The following is a 6,359-nucleotide window of genomic DNA, read 5'->3' as shown; positions in this document are numbered from 1 at the left end:
GTCCCTGGAGGCAGCAGCAGGTGAGGGGTCTCAGGCAGCAGTCTCTGTGAGCAGTGGAAATGTGGGGCTCTCTCCCACACATTTATAGCTCCCTGGTGTCGTTTTAGTGGTTCTAAGCTGCTGCAATTGTTGTTCCAGGTCAGCCTTTTTCAAATGCATATAATGACCGGCTCCACGGTGACGAAGCTCGCCTACTGTGATTTTCAAAATTGCATCATGCTACCGCGATTGCGGATCCCCATTGGCTGTAAGTGCATAGTCCATGCCGGTGACACTGCAGGGGCCAGGCGACAGCTACCACGGTGGTGCATCTTTAAATTCCATCCAATGACCGGCTCGGCGGTGGCGGAGCACGCCTACCGCGATTTTCAAAATTGCATCAGGCCGCCGTGATAGCGATCCCATTGGCTGTAAGGGCATGGTCCATGGTGGGGACACACCGCAGGGGCCAGGTGGTAGCTACCGCGAGTTGGGTGCCATACAGAGACATGGGTGACCGGGATTTGGGTGGCGGAGCATGGCAACGGCCATTTCACAATGTGCATATGCCTATCACTACCGCAAATGTGTCCCGGGCTTTGGCGGTGACACACCGCAGGGGCCAGGCGGTAGCTAAAGCGAGTTGGGTGCCACACAGAGACATGGGTGACCGGGATTTGGGTGGCGGAGCATGGCAACCGCCATTTCACAATGTGCATATGCATAGCACTACCGCGATTGTGTCCCGGGCTATGGCGTGGTAGCCTTCCTTGCTCACCAGCTGTTCATGCGCAGTGTAGGTGAACTGAATGTGCTGGTGAATCAAGATGATGAGGGCATCCAAGACAGGTGAGATGTACCTTGATAGTGCTGCCTGTGACACTCATCCAACTCTTACTTTAGTTCATTGTAAGGTACCAGTGGACAACAAGTGATGCACAGCCAGCATCTTTGTCTGCGGAGGGAGGTTGATTGTCCACTGTGACGGTCCTGCCAGCCTGTACGGAATGTGTCTCTGGATGCATGTCCTTTGGAACATGTGGTGTGCAATTACATCCACTGGTGTCATGTGTCTGAGGCTGTTGTGCATTTGTAAGGCACCCAGTCCATTCATGCGCTGACTTGTTGGTATACTGGGGTGGGTTTGTCCTGGTAGTGTTTTAGGTTGGTGTAGTGGCAGTGTTGTGTCTCCAAGCAGCTGGATGAATATCTCCATGGCATCTGTTGTAGTTCATATGTGTCTTTGTGCAGTGCTACCTTCATACTGCATGTCATTGTTCAACTTCAGAGCAGAATAAAGGTTGTCCACACTCCCTGCTGATCATGTACCTTATCCACTTTTTGTGTGCCACATTGACTATCTGTGTGCTTGTTGAGAGTATTGGGCAGTGGTGTAATGGTGTCTTGTTACACGGGTACACATACTCTGCAAATGCTTTGCATTATCTGTCACTGTCAAGCTTTGGATTCTAATTAGCAGCAGATGTGGCATGTCCACGGATGACAGTGGATATTAGCACATGCTTGTGAATATGTATGTGAATGTCTCTGAACTTGTGTGGATTTTAAGTGGCACTGAATCCAAAAACAGTCCTACTGAACTTCCCACATTGTGTTGTTAATGTGTCCCCTGTCATGATTGCACAAGAAGGTGTGGCAGGTACAGAAGCCACGTGGAAGCCAGCAGTGTCTCTGCTTCCCACATGTCCTGTATCATAAACTCTCAGGGCTGGTTACACAAGAGCTTGAAATGTTTTATGGGTGTAAAATGCGTATTAGCATAATATATCAATAAACATTCATTGAGCAAAGCAGTTGTCAAAACAATGGACCACAGGAAACAGGATTATATTCAGTTTCGCTGTTTATGTAGGGTTAGGAGATCCAACCAGCCAACACGTGTTTCGTCAAAGGGCAAAACCCCAGACTTCTTCAGGGCTGGTGAAAAAACATACATGAAGTACGCATCACAAACAAATTCTTTAAATTACATTACAGACATGTCAATTCTTAGAAATTCATTTGTGTTTGGTGGGAAAAGGCACCAGTTAAAAAGTGATTGCATCCTGTTAAGGGATCCAGAATAAAAAAATCGAAATCAAATTCAGTGAATATGCACAAGTAACATATAAGAAGAATAAATTCCCTTATGACTGGAAATTAAGAGACCCAATCAGTGAAAACCATAATTAGGATTCATGTCTGCCAAACCTGACAAAACACCGAGAAATGATATGATATTCGACATGCATAGAGTTGCAGAGTCCTAAAAGAATATTAAAAGCCGATGTGACCAACTGAAAACACATGTCACGATAAGTGAACCATCTATTGTGACTCAATTGTATATTACCAAGTAAAACTGTGTCTGTTCGCGTCATGTGATTAAGGGGTATATATAATGCCCCACATCTATAAGAAAACATGCGAATGGTTTGTTCAAACCCCTACCTTCTATATGTGTAGCAGGTATATCAGATCTATTGGTCAGGAAGAAAATCAGTGACCGTAAGGGCATGTTCTAATATTATCAAGTGTGAGACGCTGATCAATAACTACTTGTCGGTAAAACCAAATGAGGCTTACCTTGAAACCGGTGATAATTCCGACCCGATATAATGTGTTTATTTACAGGTGTGTTTACCTTCACATGCAATTCGTGATTCTGTTTTCGTTTTGACAATTTCATATGTGTCTCTCTTACACTTTCAAGTGAATGACTCTTAGGCTTTGAATTTTCCTATTAGAAATATAGGGAACTCCCGCGGCTACCATTTTCACCCCTTTGTGTCATAGTCAATAGTAATGACATGAAATCTTGTTGCCTGTATTTGTTCCGCCTTTAAGATTTACAATTATCTGGAATGTTGGCCTTTTGTCAATATATATTTTATATAACAACTAGTTTGGACTTTTCCTGTATGTGTTAAAGCTTCTTGACTTTTCATGTTTAAATTATCAAAAAATGTCCATTGCGAGTAACTTCTATTCATCTTTCAAATGTATGCCACTTGACAAAAACCGGGACGCGTGGCACGTAACGTTACGCATGCGCACTATCACCATACACGATCTTTGTGTGTTGACTGACGCACACGTTCTAGTTTTCTGACTGACGCACACGTTCTAGTCTTTTTACGGACGCACACGTTATAAGGAACTTCCGGGTATGCGCACGCTGCAAACACTGCAAGTAATCCACGCGAGTTGATGGAGGCTCAAGACTTCGGGATGTACTCGTCCTAGGTAAGGGGGAGCCTCTACTTATTTGGACTTCATTTGGATAGGTTTAATTAGGATTACGTAGTTCACAACAGAAAGGTTTTATATTTACTATATGCACCTTACAGATTGAAGCAGCTTTTATTGGCAACACTTGAATGGCCATCTATTTTGTTTGAGGACGTAGACGATTCATATTTTCCATTAAGACCTACCGGGTCGGAATTATCACCGGTTTCAAGGTAAGCCTCATTTGGTTTTACCGACAAGTAGTTATTGATCAGCGTCTCACACTTGATAATATTAGAACATGTTAAGCTTGATGTTCCCTTACGGTCACTGATTTTCTTCCTGACCAATAGGTCTGATATACCTGCTACACATATAGAAGGTAGGGGTTTGAACAAACCATTCGCATGTTTTCTTATAGATGTGGGGCATTATAAATACCCCTTAATCACATGACGCGAATAGACACAGTTTTACTTGGTAATATACAATTGAGTCACAAGAGATGGTTCACTTATCGTGACATGTGTTTGCAGTTGGTCACATCGGCTTTTAATATTCTTTTAGGACTCTGCAACTCTATGCATGTCGAATATCACATCATTTCTCGGTGTTTTGTCAGGTTTGGCAGACATGAATCCTAATTATGGTTTTCACTGATTGGGTCTCTTAATTTCCAGTCATAAGGGAATTTATTCTTCTTATATGTTATTTGTGCATATTCACTGAATTTGATTTCGATTTTTTATTCTGGATCCCTTAACAGGATGCAATCACTTTTTAACTGGTGCCTTTTCCCACCAAACACAAATGAATTTCTAAGAATTGACATGTCTGTAATGTAATTTAAAGAATTTGTTTGTGATACGTACTTCATGTATGATTTTTCACCAGCCCTGAAGAAGTCTGGGGTTTTGCCCTTTGACGAAACACGTGTTGGCTGGTTGGATCTCCTAACCCTACATAAACAGCGAAACTGAATATAATCCTGTTTCCTGTGGTCCATTGTTTTGACAACTGCTTTGCTCAATGAATGTTTATTGATATATTATGCTAATACGCATTTTACACCCATAAAACGTGTGCACAGCTTTCATTCTGTTCGTACGAGTGGGCTTTTGGTCCACCATTGGAGGGTTTTAGGGGTACATTTTCCCTCTCCTGTGGCACCGTTTCAGATTTATTCAGGCTCATACACTAACGTGATCCACAGTGCGCTCAGTAGAGACCTGACAGAAAAATAACACCCCCTTATTTGGTTTGATTGTTTAAGATCAGGTTTGAGCAGCATCCACGTAAACACATCATGACTAGTGATAGAGATAAGATCGCGGAAGAACTCTTTGACAATCTTGCTAAAGGTCAATCAGTGGCAGCAAGTGCCAGGACTGATGCACCCACGCGTAAGGAAGGTTTACGTGACAAATTTATAAGACTAGAAAGACTTAAAAAATCTGAGAATTCAAAATGGTGGGATGGCGCCACGTTAAAACAGTACTTGCGCCTAAATAGGGTCCCCAGGGGTCTCAGATCCCAAATCTTTCCCACATACGACGATTTGGATGAGGACCTTTTGATGAAATGGGAGGATACTTTAACAGATAAATCCCAAACACTAATGAAAATTCTCATAGAGAACACAGACAGGAAATTGGTCAAACTACAAAAAGATATTGAGACTTTAGAATTGGAGATACAAGCCTTAGACCTCAAAGAAGCTACAGATAAGAATTATACAATTCTTAATGATATTCTCACGAAACATCAGAATGAAATTAAAGAAAGAAAAGCAAGAAAACTGAAACGTGATGAGATAGACTATAGAGATGGGCGAGTGTACACATATGCAAGAAAATATGATTTCCTTTTCCAGACGGGTAAAGAAACAGGGACGAATAAGAGACAAGGGATTATTTCAACTTCTTCCAGCACCTCCTCATTGAATACACCTATCACCAGTGATAGTGAGTTAGAGAATGCAGGGACTCCCTCATCTTCCTCTTTTTTACGAGAGATGCTGAGAATCAGGAAGGGGAACAGATTACCGCCAACTCGCGATCCCATAAACGAAAAACCCGTAGAGGTCAAAGGGCAGGGAGACAAAGAGGACTACCGCACCAAATTGAGGTCAGGACAGAACAGGAAACAATAACGAATTCAACAGATGATATTGGTGTAATGAACCTTTCTTCTTTACCACTAAATGAAGATATGGTGGAACTGTTAAAGAAAGGTTTAAGTTTCAACCCCACTATTGAGGGTGATGTTTGTAATACTAAGGTAGATTTGTACAAATTCATTAGAAATCTGAAATTAAAAAGATTTTTTGAATTGAACCCTGTACCTAATAAAGATACTGTACATATACCCCCAGAGTCTCCGAATGTAAATTTCAGCATACAAGATGCATTGAATACACAATTACTTTTATCACTAGCAGACACGGAAGAAACCCCCCAACGTATGGAAATACTCTTACAGGAGTTAGATGTACAAACCGATTACTCACTTACTAGTGGGCTCCGATCCAAATCTAAGTGGACACCTACACTGACAGCTGATAACTCGATCGATACGTTTCATAAACTAGTTCTGACCGACCTCAATAAGTTTGAAGATAAGATGAACCAAAAAAAGAAAATGAGATACTCTGACAACTTGTCTAAAGGTGAACGGGTGGCTTTGAAGGAACTTGCAACTAACAGGGATTTGATAATCAGAGAGGCGGACAAAGGAGGCAACGTAGTGGTGATGAATAAGTGTGACTACAATGCAGAATTACTAACCCAGCTTAGTGATACAACGTGTTATGAACGACTACATCATAACCCGATAGGTCCCCTAACGGTACTGGTCAATAAGCACCTCACGAATTGGTACAATGACAGTCTGCTTACCTTAGAAGAAATGACATACCTCAAGGTTTTCAGACCTAATTACCCATGCATCTACACACTTCCTAAGGTACACAAACATCTTGCCTTTCCTCCGGGTAGACCCATAGTGGCAGGTATTGGGGGTCCTACGGAGAGACTTGCGGAATACGTGGATTTATTCCTGTCCCCACTAGTCAAGAATTTACCATCGTACATTAGGGACACGAAACACATTGTGAACATACTATCAGATCTTAGATGGGAGGAAGGTAT

Source organism: Triturus cristatus, chromosome 9 (assembly GCF_964204655.1).
Source record: "Triturus cristatus chromosome 9, aTriCri1.1, whole genome shotgun sequence".
Lineage (NCBI taxonomy): Eukaryota > Metazoa > Chordata > Amphibia > Caudata > Salamandridae > Triturus > Triturus cristatus.
This window is presented reverse-complemented; position numbering follows the sequence as displayed.